The 17,621-nt window shown below is 37.2% G+C and overlaps 1 non-coding gene across 1 annotated transcript; it reads left to right on the top strand.

Moving 5' to 3' along the window:
* The first annotated feature begins 7,308 nt into the window (after window positions 1–7,308).
* Window positions 7,309–7,443, top strand: LOC139078493 (small nucleolar RNA SNORA1). Its single transcript, XR_011531469.1, has one exon. It is a non-coding gene; the product is annotated as a small nucleolar RNA SNORA1 (small nucleolar RNA).
* Window positions 7,444–17,621: the final 10,178 nt, after the last annotated feature.

Genomic DNA, 17,621 nt, shown 5'->3' with positions numbered 1-17,621 from the left:
GATAGGGATTTTTATATCTATATCTCTGTATCTTTTGTTTTCCTTTAAAAAAGGACAAATAGTTTATTCAAAGGGAATTAATTTCTTTACTAATAGCTATATACAATTTACTTCAACTCAAATGGAGTTTATGTAATAGATACTTAAAAGACAAAGATAAAAATGATACTGATCTTTGTGGGGAAAAGGTCCCACATAAAAATAATGGGACCTCAAATACATGTGTTAAAACTGTTTATTGATTTAAATGTGATCCCTGCTCCAATCCTTATCATTAGCAGAAAGTCAATTGCTACTTCAAAATGATCTTGCATAACATACAAGCAGTTCATTCTAGAAATCCAGGCACTGTTGTTTACAGGGACTTTGAGTCTGTCTTAGAAGCCCTCCCCAAAGGCCTTTGCTCACTTTCCTTGAGCATCATGTTGCGTCCTGCTCTGTCGACTGGGAAGTCATTTCCTTTCCCTTGGGCTCTCTATGCTGCCCATTTCCTCAAATGATGTACTCCTTTCTCCAGAATTGATGCTCCAGACTCTTCTCCCTCAGTCAATCCAGTAGTCTGGATATTTTAATGTATACTGAAGTGTGAGTAGATTTAGCTCCAGTGTAATTTGCATGTTTTAATGTTACATTTCAATGGAATGGGATCCCTGATTTGTGGGTTTATGGGACTCCCACTTTCACTTCCTGTTTATTCTCTGCCTTAGACTTCTCATCCTGCCAATAAAAGACCTCATTTGGTTACTTCGAATTTTCATGTTGGTTGAAAAATAGATAATTCCTTTACAAAAAACTATTTTGTGGGGAAAACATTCTATGCTTTTCCCCTAGTCTACATGGCCCCCGAATTCATACTTAGATTTTTCTTCTCTGCCATTACACTAGATCCCACAGTTAATGGGTCCTCGGTGAGGGCACTTTAGTTACTCATTCCCAGGTACAGTGAGTCAATAGACTTCACCTGCCAAATAGAACAATACCCGCTCACCTGCGTTGTGCGGGGTCTCTGTAGGCACTTCCAAAGGAGGCGAGGGAACTTCTTTCTTTCTGCTCCACTTGCACATTTTTTCCCCTAGTCTGCCTCCAGGTCTCTCTCACTTCGATATAGGAATGACACACCTGTCCTCAGCTGTTGTGTTCCACAGTGTCTCAGAGGCCACTTGGGGTAGTTGGTAGCTGTCTCTACTTCTGATCTTTGGTAGTAGAGTTTGTTTCCATCCAGCAAGGAAACAACTTCCCTGTTAGTGTCCAGATTCTTAGTGGTGGTGGTCCCATGGCCATGAGACCAGGTCCCGACAGACAGAGTTTTTAGCTTTACTGAACCAATGCTCTCTTTCTGGAACTCCATCCCCTGGGTGGAGTGCTTGAATTTGCCTGACAAAGCCAGTTTTGAGCCTTACTCATGATGCTTTTTCTCTTAGGAGACGCTTCATTTCTCTCTGTGGTCTGGTTTCTATTTTCACTCTTTTTTAGTCTATAAGACATATTAGTATATGTTTGGACTCCTATTGAAGACCTGGTTCAAGTTCTTACCCACGATGTTCACACACGGCATACAAATCAGAGGATGTGGCTGTTGACCTCCGCTTAAGTTTCTGTAAACAGATAAGGAGGCTTTGTCTTACCAGTGTCAGCTCTGGCCCAAATAAATCATCTTACACCACATTTCTTCATTTGGTCAGACTAATTTATTTATTCAGAGTACAGGAGGGAGAAAGATCTCTCTCTTCACTGCTAGTCTAAATATTGTATTAACCAAGCTGCCTGCTTTGTTATTGGCCTTCGGAGAATGAATGGCAGGGCATATGTGGGTGATTAGGAGTCCATGTTTTTTGTTATAAAGTATTAATTGCACATTCTAGACCAACAGATGAGCATGAGGTGAGTGGAACCCTCTTCGTCTCGGGTTAGATGAGGAAAAAATGTGGAGAAAACATGGTGAATGCTAAGTGAGCATGAGTTTAGACACAGGGGAAGAGGGACCCATGGATTCTGCAAGCAGTGTAGAATTTTGTGGCACTCTGAAGATGGAAGACAGAACTAAAATTCAGAAAGCATCTCTGCATATGAGTTTGGGAATGGAGACATTAAGCCAGAAAGACCTTTCTTAAATCATACCCCAAAGAGCTATATTAAGAAGTGTGAAAATGATGGTGGTTAAACAAAGTGGTGTCCAGTTGTGCCAGGACCAAGAGAGACAAGTCTGACACGATAGCAATGGAAGTCTCCTGTAGTAACCCAGAAGAATAAAGACAAATAGTTGCAAAGGACACAAAACTGAAACTGATTATTCCTAAAACATACCTTATTTTCAAGTTTTTCCTTATTTAAGGTCTTTTATACCTTGAGTTTTCTTCATGCTCACAAGGAAGCTAGTGTTTATAAACTTGCCACATTGGGCCACTGGGCTACAGTGGATGCCATGAGAGAAAAGGAGTATAGGCCAGAGAAATGATTTTGCATGAAGAAGTGGGCCTTGAAAAAGGGAAGGGTTGCATCAGTTCTTAGACACTGAGAAGGAAGCTCAGATGTTTGGGTAAAATGAGAGATTCCAGGACAGAAAGCACGTGTACAAAGTTTCCTGTGTTTGTTACAAATAATTTTCTTATTAATTCCCTACAAAAGGTCTGGGAATTAATACTTTGTCTCTATATAACTTTTATGTGATATGAAAGTGTTCGTTTTAAATCACCTTCAGTGAATTTAGGAATTTTCTCTTATACTCTATAATTAAATGTTGGCAAATATGGTTAGAAGGTAATAATGACTGCACCCAACCACGAATAGGAAATTTCAAGATTTTAGTTTACTAAACAAGAGGTTACCAAGTCACAGAATGTAGTTCTTGAAAAATGGTTTCTTTTCTTTGGGCTACAAATCTAGAGAGGTTACCATATATATTTGTTTCCAGAGAACAGTGTCATTAAAAATTAGAAATTCTTAGGTCAGGATCAATAGAAGTTTCAATGAGTAATGTTGTTTGATACAAGTCCTTAGCCAATGAATTATTTTTATGTAACTGGTAATGAAGACTTTGAAGACAAAGTGTTGAGTGTTTATGAATGTTTAGTGGAGCATGTCTCTGATTGTGGTCTTCATATGAGTTCATTGGTGTTTTAAAGTGAGGATCACAATGACGGTAGAACTGCTAAAATTGTGTCATCAAATTGGTGCAGGTGTCTTCATTCTCCTAGAAGGTTGCATCTTAGTGTTTCTATAATATGAAAGCGCTCACATGACACTGATTGGGAGAGCAAATCTCTAGCACGGTTATCTTCCACTTTAGGAGTGGGCATAAGATATTACTACCCTGACTGTGGTAGTTCTATTTGTCAGTTGAATGAATTCAGCTAGATCTTCAAGGTCACTTCCAATCCCAATGTATGATTCTTAACCTGATTATCAGTTAACTGGGGGTAGAGAGATTTAGATCTTTAAAATATCGAAACTTCCCATGCTATACATTTACTCATTTTATTTTATGCCATTTAATAATTTAGTGCTTACTTAATATTAATTTTTTATTTGGTATGTTAGAGTTTTGTTGTTGCTAGGATGAAAAAGCTATTACTGTCCCACATAATCAAGCTATCTCGTAATTTCTAAGAGATCTTTCTGTCGACAGTCTTATATTTTCTAGGTAGACACAGCAGCATACCTCATGTATTTGACATCTAGAGTAGACCACTTTTTAGCACCTCATCCTCTGTGTGACAAAATTATTTTCAGTAATAATCATGAAAGGAAACAAATAATAATAATGCCCAGAAAAGAAATGCAGACAGACTAGAATTTTCTTAATTGAATTTTATATTTATATCCATGTCAGTTAGAATTAACATTAAAGATAATACAAGTATTACAATACTTAAAAGGAAAAAAGATATGAGTTAATACTTTTCAATTACCTTTATGTATTTTTTCAAAAGAGGGGAATTTATATCTATCTATATATAGTCTGTTTCAATAATTAATAATGTTACAATGTCTATTTTCCAGCCTTCACTTCTAGAAATTTGTTAAACTTTGGAAAAATCAATCTTGGTATAATCAAAGTATAGCTTTGTTCATCTTTGCTCATAGTAGGTAGACTATTTCCATTAGTTTTAAATTTAAAGGTTTTTTTTTTCACCTGAAGCAACAGATATACAAATAGGAAATTTTTAAACATAAGGATAAAATTTTCAGTGATTCATAAACATCCCATTTCTTAATACATTCTAGAAATTATAATGTTGCCCATGTCTATGTTTCCTGGGGGTCTATTCTATCAGCTTCCAAATATCTCTGTGCATAAAAATGTTCCGTTAAAATCACTTCATCAGAAAGTCATCATAAGTTTCTATTACATTTGGTTGAAACATTCAAAGCTTTCCTTCTTCCGCAAAAATCAGAGGAAATAGCTGAATAATAGCAAACACTGTGGTTATTTGATCCACTGCTTGGGAATGAGTCTCCAGGTCTTGGGGAAAATGATGGAGGCGTTCAAGCCCAGTATATTTTATCTTTCTCCCGGCATGCATAAAATGGCAGAACTGAAGTAAATCCAGCTCAATTTCTTCATCTTTATAATCACTTTGATACATAAATAAACAAACATATATATATATATATTAAATCTACTGTTTAAATGCAGGAATATGTAGTGCCATAGGGGTACTAGATGCAAACAGTGCCTGAAGCAATCTTGATTAATTCTGAACTGTTAGGAACTTTCTCTCAATACAAATCTGTGTAACTGAGCCCTGTGTAATGGGTTGACCGTACAACTATTACAACAGTTATACAACTGTATAACTAGAAATTCTCCATATTGGCTTCCAGATATTTTACAAGTTATGAAGGAAAAATAATAAAATGTACTAATTTGAAACATAAATATATATTTACTAACAACAGTCACTGAAGCTGTAGTTTCAGAACTTAGACCAACTATATATATGTATATATATTTTTTTTTCAGAGAGAAATATTTTATCATTGACATTGTTTAGAATTGTGGTGATAATAAAAGTAGACTGGATTTTACTTGGTTTCGCTGCTGTTTTACAATTCTCTATAGACAACACACACTTTTATGGATCTGAAGTCGACCACTCCCACCACCACGTTGTAGCAGTGACAGTGAGCATTCTTGACCAGATCCTGACTGAAGTGAAATTGCCTCTAATTGTTCCATCATGTATGTTTCCATAGCTATTTTGTGAATAAGCCATTACCAAGCAAAAGAAGATTTCTTCTATCTCTAATTTACTAAATATTTTTAATCAGCAGCAAGTGCTGAATTTTATGAAATAATTTTTTTTGTATCTGTTGCGATGATGATATGGTTTTTATCCTTCAATTTATAAATATAACACTAATGGTTTTCTGGAAGCTGAAGCAACCTTGAACTTCTGGAATAAAACCTACTTCATAATGTATTATTCTTCTGTATACTGCTTTTAGTAATTTGCTAGCATTTTGTTTATAAACATTAATAAACACTATAGGTCTAGAAATTGTCTTTTTGTACGTTACTCTTTTTCAGTTGTGATATTGGAGAATAGCGTCTCATTGAATGAGTGTGGGAGGTTTCCATTGTTTTGGTACTCTGTAAGAATTTATGTAATCTAGTAATAGTCTGTTCCTTGCAGTCTTGGTCCCTGCATTTTTTTTTTTTTAAAGAAGTAGTTTTGTATTTTATTATCTTCTGTCTACCATTCTCAGAATTAAGTTTATAATCTTGCAATAGTGAGCCTATCTCAATTTAAAATATAGGTGTGTTATCCTCTTCAATCTCTCTCGGAAACATTATGAAAATGACTTCAGAGTTACCAGTTGTCTCCTCTAACAGCACTATTTCATTTGATGTGGAGTTCAAGTCTTTGCTGTCTTGACCGCGTTGACTTTAGTTTCTCTCTTGCTGGTGGTTTTCCTCAAATGCCTGCCAATTCTTTGTTATCTCTTTTCATGTGTAAATGAGGTTCTAGGTTGAGCAGTCCTGGTATCTGAAACAGAGTTTCAAGATATCTGCAGACAGCAAAAAGTTGCTAATGGCATCAGAAAGCCCTTCTCATCACTTCACACTTTTCACTCCCTACCCATGAGAACAAGCAGGCCTAGGACGGTTACAGTGAAGATTAGAGTGGATAAAAAATGATCCCTTCTTCCTAGTCCAAAAATATTCATTCTTAAGGATGAGAGTAAATAGTGGGGAACTATCTATAGTATCTGTGTGTGATACTGAAACTTATACAATTACAAAAGTGTAAGTTAACACTCACTTTACTTTTTGTTCAATGATTCAGACACAACAGGGGTTCTATTTGTCTTTGAATACACATGGAGAAGAATTTTCCATTTAGGTTGACATATCCAAACCCAGGCTCCTGCTCATAGAAAAGGAGTTAGGTGGTTTCCAAATCCTCTCTCTCTCTCTCTTTTTTTTTTTGACAAGGAAGTTTGGCCCTGAGCTAACATCTGTTGCCAATCTACCTCTTTTTTTCTTTTTCTCCCCAAAGTCCAAATACATAGTTGTATATCCTAGATGCAAGTCATTCTTGTTCTTCTATGTGGGATGCCACCACAGCATGGCTTGATGAGCAGTGTGTAGGTCTGTGCCCAGGACCTGAACCAGTGAACCCTGGGTCACTGAAGCGAAATGCACAAACTTAACCATTCAGCCCCAGGGCTGGACCCTCAAAGAATTAAGTTTTGAAATTACATGTGTACAGACTAAGACTCAAGAGATAAATTTATATAAACAATGGTTAATTTACATGGTTTAGCTTGAGAATTCTGTTCAATTTCACCTATTCTTTAGATTTTTAACTTTATTTTATATCTGAGTTCAGAACTACTCTATCTTAAACTCACATCTTACATGGGCATTACTACTTGGAGAGAGAATGAGGCTCAAGTTGACCCTGCAGCTTAAGTAATGCATTAACATATATTAAAGCAACAGGTGCTTTCACTGCCATCTTGAAAGGTACAAAGGGTCTGAGCCTAGAAGAGGACAGGAGAAGTGACACAGCCAGGATGTTTCAGTGGAGAAGGCAGGCATAGCCATCAAAGTCCTTGTAGACTGGGATGGGGGCAGGAATAAGAGGGAGACCTGAGGGGGCCTGGGGAGGAAGCCTGGTCAACCAGTGAATTCCTTCTCTGAAAAGATCCTTGCATCCTTGCTGTCTTTGCCCTGGTTCACTCTCTCATTTTCTCTCTGTCCAGATTATCACTATTGTTTCCTGATTAGTCCTCTTGACTAAAGTCTCCATTCTATTCCTACCCATCCTCCATGTTATCTTTCTAAAACATAAACTTGAAAGCCTCATTCCAGATGAAAGTGGGCACTGTTGTTCATGGCATCCAGAAATTATTAATGTAGCTATATTGAGACACAAGTTATGCTTCCATCACAGTAGGTTTGTTCCAGTGGTGACAGTGAAACCTGTAACATTTTTTGCTAGGCTCATGAGTGAAAATTGACTGTAACAAAACTTTTTAATATTAGAAATGACTAAAGAATAATATATTTTAGATAATCTGCCAATATAGCAATGTACTTCCTACAATTTAACTTCTAGGGCCTTAAAGTTAATTGGTTGAAGAAACTGGATCCCAAAGATCACAGGTGGGAAATTTTTAAAGTATGTCGTATATTCAAGTGGAGACCAAAGAAGCCCATCTGAAAGAATTGTGAACTGATGGACGTGACAACTGTGGATTGAGCAACATTTCTTTTCGAAAGGACTGTCTTGAAGATTATGACTCAAACTTTGGAGGAACTAAGATGATAGGCAGTGGAAGGAGTCACAACATGTGAAATTACTTAAATAAAAATTTATTGACTTTAAATAACTTTGCCTATGTTACATATAATACAAAAAAACCCCTAGGGCCAACCTGGTGGTGAAGTGGTTAAGTTCTGCATGCTCTGCTTCATTGGTCTGGGTTCATGGATTTGAATCCTGGGCATGGACCTACACCACTCAATAAGCCATGCTGTGGCAGCATCCCACATACAAAAGTGGAGGAGGATTGGCATGGATGTTAGTCAGGGCCAGTCATCCTCGAGTGAACAGAGGAGGATTTGCGAGAGGTGTTAGCTAAGTTCCTCACAAAAAAACCCCAAAAAACTCCCACAAACCTTTTACACTTTTGGTAGGGAACATAAATAAATAAATAAATAAAACACAAACTTGAGCCATCATTTCTCTTCTTAAAAACCTTCAATCGGGGCTGGCCCCGTGGCCGAGTGGTTAAGTTCGCGCGCTCCGCTGCAAGCGGCCCAGTGTTTCATTGGTTCGAATCCCGGGCGTGGACATGGCACTGCTCATCAGACCACGCTGAGGCAGCGTCCCACATGCCACAACTAGAAGGACTCACAACGAAGAATATACAACTATGTACGGGGGGCTTTGGGGAGAAAAAGGAAAAAATAAAACCTTAAAAAAAAAAAAACCTTCAATGACTCCCTATTACTACAGAATAATGTACAAATTCTTTGGAGTGACATTCAAGGCCATTCCTTCCCCCTCATTCTACCTTTTTGCAGTGTGTTTTGGTATTTTGGAGCTCAGCCTTTCAACTGTCTGGTTTCAAATCTTGACTCTACCACTCACCTTGTTGCATGACTTTGGGTGAGATATCACACCTTTCTCTGTCTCAGTTTCCTCTTCTAAAATGATAATCATCCCAACTTTGCATGGGATTCTTGTCCAGGGTAGTTGAATTAATACATGTAAAGTGCTTAGAAGTGGTGCATGGTTGGCACTCAATAAGTGTTAGCAATTGTTACTAATATCACATTACACCAATCCCCTCCATGTAATTTATATTACATTGAAGTATTTACCCTTCCCAGAAAGAACTAGGTAGGCACTCTCCATCCTCCCAGTGCCACAATTTTGCTTATCCTATCCTGGAAGCTGCAAATTTAAGTATTTTCAGGCATCTGGTGAAACAGGGAGGGGAATTGGACAGCATATGCCCTTTCCCCATAAAGGCATACACATTAAAATGTATACTTCCACTACTGTGCTGACCAAAGGAACCATATCTGGTTCCTCCTCTACTTTTATGGAAAATTACCATCTATCACCCAAGGCCAACAGCAAGCCTTATTTCTTCCATTGACTTCTGTGACTTCCTTCTTCCTTTGCACTCACATAGTCTGTCTTCATGCTCCCATTATAATGTTTATCATGTTATAATTTGGTTACCTAGATAATTGTCTGCCTGCTTAAATTTTTTAGTTCTCTGAGAGTAAGCAAAATGGCTTGTTATTTTTTATTTTCCAATCTCTAGCTAGTCTTTATTACGTTTTTTTTGAATGAATGGTAATAGAATCCGGGATACATGCAAATACGGAAAACCACCTTGAGTAGGGTTGAAAAAGGTTAAGAAGCCAAACTGGCGAGGCAGTGAAGGCAAATGTGAACTGTTTCCCATGTTTGTATTGGCTCTGACTAGAATCTCACTCACAGATTGTCACCCTACACTGTCTCTGGGCAAATGTTATCAATGGCACCACTTTTGAGCTTCTGCCAATTCAAAAACACAAGCAATTAAAAGGTGCTTTGATAAAGTAATAGACTTTTATTTCCCAATGGAGGTTGGCTCATTTCTACATAGAAATTACTAAGAATCATCAAAATTATTGATAGAAAACACTCAATAAAAGAATAGTCATTTTTCAGATGTGTTAAAGATGGTAATTTCCTTCTCTGCTTCTTTAATAGTTTTTGTAAAACAAAATGGCTGAAAACTGAAATGCCAATAATTTGTTTAATTGAAATGCATCTGTCCTTTATATACAACAAACAAACAAATGAACCAAAGCCAAACAAACAGATCTCTCTTCCCCACAAACACACAAGAAAACAAAACCAAACAAACTAAAGCCGAAATCATCAACAGGAAGGGACATGGCAAGTGTCTGGAATTTGCAACCTCTGCTGGACTCTTCAGTCCCCTTGCTAGTTCAGGAGCACCAGAAGCAGTTCTCACCTACCCACTGCCCAGTCCTTGTGACTCACCACCAGCTTTGTAGGGAGCCTTCACTTCTTTTTTAGGTGTATTAATCAGCTTGGGCTGCCATAACAGAATATCATAGACTGGGTGGCTTACACAATAGAAATTCATTTTCTCACAGTTCTGGTTGCTGGAAAGTCCACAATCAGGGTCTGGTAGGATTCACTTTCTGGTGAAGGCTCCCTTCCTGGCTTCCAGATGGCTGCCATCTTCTCGTGTGCTCACGTGACTTCTTTGTGTAACCATGGAAAGAGGGAGAGAGATCTCTCTTTTCCTCTTCTTATAAGGCCACAAATCCTATCTGATGAGGGCCCCACTCTTACGAGCTCAGTTAGCCTTAAGTACCTCCTAAAGGTCCTGTCTCCAACTACGGTCACACTGGGGGTTAGGGTTTCAACATGTGAATTTTGCAGGGGACACAATTCAGTCCATAGCACTGGGTTAATATCCTCTTAACCACTTGCTTTGAGTGCCAGTTTGCAAAGTCATTCTCTTCTCTTTTGATCAAAACACCTTTTTTTTTGATTAATTTTATTATAAGTACTGAGTTTTATCTTTTGAACCTCTTTAAACATGTTATTTCTCACTTTAAAGAATTTAGTGAGTTTTGATTATTATTGAGGGAGGGTCTCAAAGAATAAAATGTCTTTCAAGTTCTTAAGAGCATCAATAAAGGAAGAAAAATGAATGTTGCAAAGACCTTCTTTCTCAAACAATTTTAAACAATGTATTTACTCATGTTGATATGACCTCAATGAAAAAACAAAATCCCAGGGTTTATTTGTGATCACAATCAACATTAAAAATAGCACCAACAACTTTTTCACTGACTCTCCTTAGCCCAAATTCTTAAGAACTCCAAATCGGATGCTATAAATATAGTTCTGACTAAATAATTCAATTGATATGCATAATGCAATAGATTAAGTAAAGAAGGGAAAGGAGATATTTTTAAATACATCTTTTTGGTGTTTCCAATAAAGCTCGATTTTTTTCTCCCATCTCTCTGAAACACCCAGTCCTTCCTAGAAACGTTACTGTAATGATAGTACCTGCAGAGTGATACCACTACCAGACCTGGCTGTTTGTTTCTGAGTAAGAACAGCTGTGCGACAGACTGTCTGAACAGTCCCCGTTTCAGGATGCAGCTCGGATCTCTGACACTGAGGCAGCACCGCACCAGCTGGCTCTGCGCTCAGTGCCTTGCTATTCCTGGATGATTTACCTGTTCTCAACCCTGTCACCTTACTGTTTCTGCCATCTAATTAAAACCCATGTTACTGGATTCACTCCGCTACAAATTAGCAATGCTATCTGTGTTCTTTCTGAGCCTAAACTGGCCGTTTTTACTTTATGATACATGATTTATTTTTAAATTCATACAAGATGCTTGATTATTTATTTGTGGTATATTTTAGCTCTCTTGTGGAGTCTCGATCAGAAATCCTCTTCTAATGTATTCATATAGAGTGAACATCTAAATTTCCTAATCAAAATCATGTCAGCAAAAGTAGAGCTGCTCTCATGATAACATTTTAGTCTAGAAAATGATTTTCCTTTAAAAGAGATTCAATGGACATGATGACATAAAAAGAGCAGCAAAATTACACACAATCAGTTCACATAATCAAAACAGCAATGTTTTGTATTCAGCAAGGATTTCTTTCTTACTATAATAAATGGAACAAAATAATCCTTTTGGAATTCTGCAACTGTGTTACGGCTACAAATGCAACACTATTAGCATTCCACAGAATTAGGGACAAGCATTTTTGAAACTTTAGAGGAAAGGATCCCACTGAGACATAGTCCCTAAATATACATTTGGATAATATTTCATCACTACAACTCATGTTCTGCTTTCAGTTTAATTCCATTAGGAGCTCACTATTAATACCAAGATTAGTCTATTTTTAAAACAGCCTAATTCATGCAAATATTCAGTTCAAATGCCTGCATTTTAATCACAATTTCCTGGAAAAGAAATATTCTATTATACTAACATATACGTTGGAAGTGTATAGTATCTATGGAGCCTTTCTAGATCTATCAGGAAAATCTAGTCCTGTCTTGTGAGATGCTCCAATGGCCATGGTGCATACTTCTATCAGTATAGTATTCTAGAAGCGTGTGTTGTAAGGTGTGTCCAGTTTCTCAGAAAGATTGGAGTTCTTTGAAACAAGGATCATGTATTGCACATCTTTATAATCCTAGAACCTAGCCTGGGCCTGATAGATGGTAAGTGTTCCAAAAAAGATTGTTGATTGACTTCATGGGAAGTAAAGGAACATAGACTAATGTTTGTATTGACTAAGGTATTAAGTTAATTGCCTTCACAAGATGTAAAATTATAGTCACACCTATATCTATAAAAGAGTAGCCCAATCAATCACATGAATAGGTGTGCATAATCATTATCAAAGCTCTGCTTCTTTTTTATTAAAGTCTCTTTGATTCATCATCACACACACGCACACTCACATATCTTTTATGACTTTGACCTGGTTAGATAACAACTTCCTGCTCAATGATCAAATTATCCTTTGGTCTTTTCTAGACTTTTGACTTTAAGGATTTTATTTATACAGTGCATTTTCTTACTTTTTACTGTGAACTATAACAAACTTTGTGTGAATTTTGGAACTATCAGTTTACATACTGCAGGGGCTATATTTGGGAAGTAGAGATGCAGCGACAGAGGAGCTGGAGAATTTAAAAAATCGAAGGTGTCTCTCAGTAGTCAATGTGCAGGAGTCATGACCTCAATCCAGGACAGATTTGTGCTGCCTCAGTTGGTTACAGAAGCCTTTGTTACGAGCCTGTTATGATGCCACCAAGAAATACTAAAAGGGATAGAGGGAAAGGCCGCTGAGAAAGAGGACTTTATTCTCCAGGGGAGTCTGCCTAGCTTCCCTTCTCCCAGAAGCTATTTCTTCCTGTTTTAAACCATAAGGCTGTGAAGAAAGGAAGACTTTCCCTTTTCATGAAAGCAAACTGTAAAGAGTCATAAAGATTCATAGATCAGAAAAGAACAGCCTGTTAATGGGAAGTTGTCAGAGGTCACTTTGTGCCTCAGTTAGAACTAGTGTCATAACTGGCTGAAGCTGAACAGATAAGCTTATAGCCACTGGGAAGACCAAAACACAAGAGAGCAATAAAGTCGTTGATGGAAGCATGATCGGAAAGATCAATGCTGTTGTAGCCATTTGGCTAAAATGGAGCGCATAAATGCTGAAGAAATAGTCTAAAGCGTAGCCAGAGAGGAAGTATAGAACTGAGGGTCTGTGTTCATAGTAGCAGGAAATAGGTACAAGAAGGAAAGCATGCAGTCAGGCATTGCACAAGGAGAAGAGGATAAAGAACAGCAGTCCTAGTGAGAAAGTTCTCGAATTGTAGTAAAAGATGGCTGTGGACATAGGGAACCTGAGGTCCTTACTGCTCACAGGTAATGTCAGCATGCAGCCCAAGAACGGGGCAACCTGATTAGGGGACCAAAAGAAAGGAGGCCAAAAAGGAGGCCACAGGCTAGGACTTTGCATACGATTTTCTTACAAGAGTGTCTAATTCTTTTTTGTGGCCGATACACGCTTTTTTTGCATTTTACATTAGGAACCTGTGGCTTGCATTTATGTGCTTTTTTCTTAATTTCTTCTGAGCTTGAAAAATTTTCTAAGTTATATTTTTTCTGATCCCCACTTTAATTTAAAAATTATATTTAATTGTGTCAGGTATCTATTTCCTTAAATATCTTCAATTATTTGTAGATTAAGACAGATAATTTAAAAATAAAAAAATAGATATGTATGTGTCTAAGTTAATTATATACATATAACAATTACCTTAAGCACAAATTTAATTAATCATACAATATAGTTTATATATAAATTTATAATTAAGTACATAGTTGCCTACATTAATTATGTACACATATTTACTTAAGTGTTAATTTAGGTATTTCTGTAACCAATTACAAAAAGTTATAAAATGTAGTTATTCACTAAAAGCGTTATTTTGTTCCTCCAAACTGATCAGCTTTTTTCTCCTCTAGATCCTAAGGATCCCCTTCAAACATTATAAACTAGACACAACTGAACTCAGGGGGACCTTACCAACATTAGGCATCGTCTTGGAACATTTGTCCAAAATAAAGGACAAATTATTACACCTCACACCACCTATCACGAGAAAGGAAGCACAGCGCCGGGCGAGCCTCGCTGGGTTTCGGAGGCATCAGAGACCACATATTTGAATGCTCTTCTGATCTGCATAGGTGACGTAAAGGGCTGCTGTTTCGACTGGGCCCAGTTAAGTGCTTTGCAGGAGGTCTAAGCTGCAGGAAAAGTAGCTTTGCTACCTGGTCTATAAGATCTGGAACCCCATGGTGTTGGATGTCTCAGGGGTGGGAAGAATGGCATGTAGACTTCATGGCAAACCCCCATGGGTCAACCACACACAGAGAGCAAGGGTTCTGAAATAAGGGCTTTCCTTTTGCAGTGAGGAATTATACACCTTGTGAAAAATAGCTACTTGTAGGCGTCTGGGTCCAAATAGTGAAGAGGCTGTATCTGGTCGGGCAGACGGAACCTGACAGAACTGGCCATCTAAGACCTGACCTGTCATATTCTCCATTCTAGATAGGACGGCCTTGCCATTTTAGTCTTTCACCACTAGTCTCATACAAAGACAAATTCTGAAAAACAACTTTGAATACACTAGGTGGAACCATATGAAAATTATGGTTTTTTGGTAGATAAAAATGTTATTAGTAATTTCATATGCTTGAACCTAATAGGAAAAGAATAACTGACATTTACTCAGTGCCTACGATATGCCCATGATATGACTTCTTCCTCCTTTTCTCCATTCCTCTTTTCCTTTCTCCCTCCATCTCTCCTCCCTTCCTTCTTTCCAATGTACTTTCCATCCTGTTGTATGCTTTGACATCTTTATTCCTTTCTAAGCTACTAAATGCATTTGTATTTTTGCGGCATCTACTGCCTTGATTTTTGTGATTATGGTTCTTGGTTGCAATAAGAAATTGCATGGAAACCATAACCAGTCCCAGTTCCAAATGATCAGCTTACAAATGGCTGGAAAATCTTCTTTTAAGATGTTCTCCAAATATACGAGGCATACATCAGTGCGTGTAATGTCAGAAAGTTGCAGGCAATACAACAAAATGCCTAACAATTAGTAAATAAAGGTTTGCTGGGGTTGAGCACAATTTTAGCCGAACTGCAAACGTTTATGGCTTAGTTGGAAGTACGCCTGACTTTTGGTCCATTCTCTCTTTTTATCATTAAGGTACACAAAAGACAAAATAACACCATTTGATACCTAGAATTACTGAGTAAACTTTTGTACCACTGAAAATGCACATCAGGTGCTCAGACAGAATTGCGGGGGAAGGACTGCCCTTGTCATCTGGTAAGTTGTGCTTGTATGTATGCTGCTCAGAGTTGAGAAATATTTCCTTTCAAGAGAAGAGGATAGGTTTAAAGTACAAGGAATAAAAAAAAACCTGTACTAGTTTTTTTTCTCCATAAATGATATAATAAGATCAACCCAGTGCTTTTTAATTTAATAAATTTGGAAACATTATTAATATTTGGAGGCTGTTTTATCCCACCTTATTTACTATGATATTTTCAGAAATAACTGCAACTAATAAAGAAAAACAATTAAAACTGTTCTTTAGGGAGTTGAATGGATCATAGATATAGCCTCTTCATTTTCTTAGTTTTAACATAAGACTTCCAAAGGTAGAATTACGTAAGTCAAAGAAAGGGAGATTAAAGAGCAGCTAGTTCAAGTCCTTTCCTTTTACAGATGAGAAAACTGTGGCTCAGAGAGGGTGACTCGTTTATGGAACTGGAACAAGAACTCACGTCATCTGACACCCCCTCCCTGTGCCTTCTTTCATCACACACACGAATCAAGATGAGAAACATTCAGTAGTGGGGACCATTTTGTCAATGGTTATATAAGCATGCTTTGCTCAGTATGCTTACCATGTGAAAAGCAATAGTTATGCCATATACTAAATGTGCATGATACTTATTGCCTGAGGGTAATAGAATGACTGACTGGTTTGTGATTAAATTTTTCACATAGTAAGCAGACTGGTTGGATATTATTGTCTTTAAAGCAAATATGAAATTAATTTCAAACTTAAGCATGAATATCTTAACAAATACACAAATTGCAGAGAAGAGGGAGGAATGATTTGAGAACAATGAAGTTAGAGGATACAATTAATTTTTGACATGTTTCCATGTTCCTTCACCTACAAGTTACTTGATAAAAATGACCTAAAAAGTTTTTTTTGGTGCTATCTCCTCAGCTTCCCACCATGTCATTTTAACTGGCAGAAGTGCAGCCTATTTGTACTTTTTTCCTTCTGCATCGGTTTCGAATGCTTTTTATATACATGCTTTTATCTAGGTGTCAGATTCTCTCTAAAGGATACATTGTAATCTCAGCTATGGAAAAAATGAAACTTACAAAATGGATGGATTTGATTTGAAGAGATGTGGTCTAGTCAGGTGGCAGAGAGAGAGATGAGCCTCTGGTGAGCTTTGGCATTACGTGTGTTTTACATTAACTCTTGGTCTCACGCGTGTGCAAACATTTTGTAAGAAATTTCTTTGTTGTATTTTGTAAAATTATTTAACATGTCCTTCTTCCTTAGGCCTTTGAGAATAATCCAAAATCTCTGGCCAGTTTTTAAATCAGAGTATGAATTATATTCTGAAATACAGTCTATTTCTTTCACTTTCAGTACATGTAAATCAGTCACTTATTCCATCCTTTTTATATATTGACAATTTACTAGTGCAAAATATTGGAAATATTTAGCAATGTGAACGAGGAATAACGAAAACTTTGATAGACCCTATAGTCTAATGGAGGAAGCAGGAGAGTAAAGAGACAATTATTTCAGTGTGACAGACTTTATCATAGGGGTATAGATATAGAAATCAAGCTAGAGGGAAGAAAGTTGTGGCTTCTGCAAGGTAGGGACTGTGCTGAAAACACTTTTTTTATTTAAAAAAATGTATCTGTGGCATTGAGTTGAAGGTCTGTGTCCTACGATTCCCATTCAATAAACCAGACAGGCACCATGCCTTCAATTCGTGTTGATACTGTGTAAAACGGATCTTAGAAACAGCTGGATCTAGAAGGGAAACACAGGATAAACCAAATTTTTGAAATGATTTCTCCAGCCCAGTGAAGTTTAAAGAATCATATTTAGAGGAATTAGTTTCACATGTGACTGATTATGTTCCACGCGAGTTTGAAAGGGAAGTGGATTGAGGCACGAGAGAGGGTGGGGGAAATGTCAAATTCTGTTGAACCAGATTTCCTAGCATGGCTTAATTTTAAGTGCTGTAACGGAGTTTCCGAATATCATACTCAAATTCTGAGTATAAACATTACACAGAATCATATTTCATAATTTAAGTAAAATATTCTTAGTGGTAGCAACAATTCAGTTTCTTTATATTCCAGTAGATAATTGAGAGGGGATAGTTTTTATCCTGGGAATGTCCTATGGAAGAATGATGATGACAATCATCCTCCTCCTCCTCATCAGTACCGCT

This window comes from Equus przewalskii, chromosome 1 (genome assembly GCF_037783145.1).
Source record: "Equus przewalskii isolate Varuska chromosome 1, EquPr2, whole genome shotgun sequence".
Taxonomy (NCBI): Eukaryota; Metazoa; Chordata; class Mammalia; order Perissodactyla; family Equidae; genus Equus; species Equus przewalskii.
The sequence above is the reverse complement of the archived record's forward strand: the minus strand, read 5'-3'. Positions and strand labels throughout refer to the sequence as shown.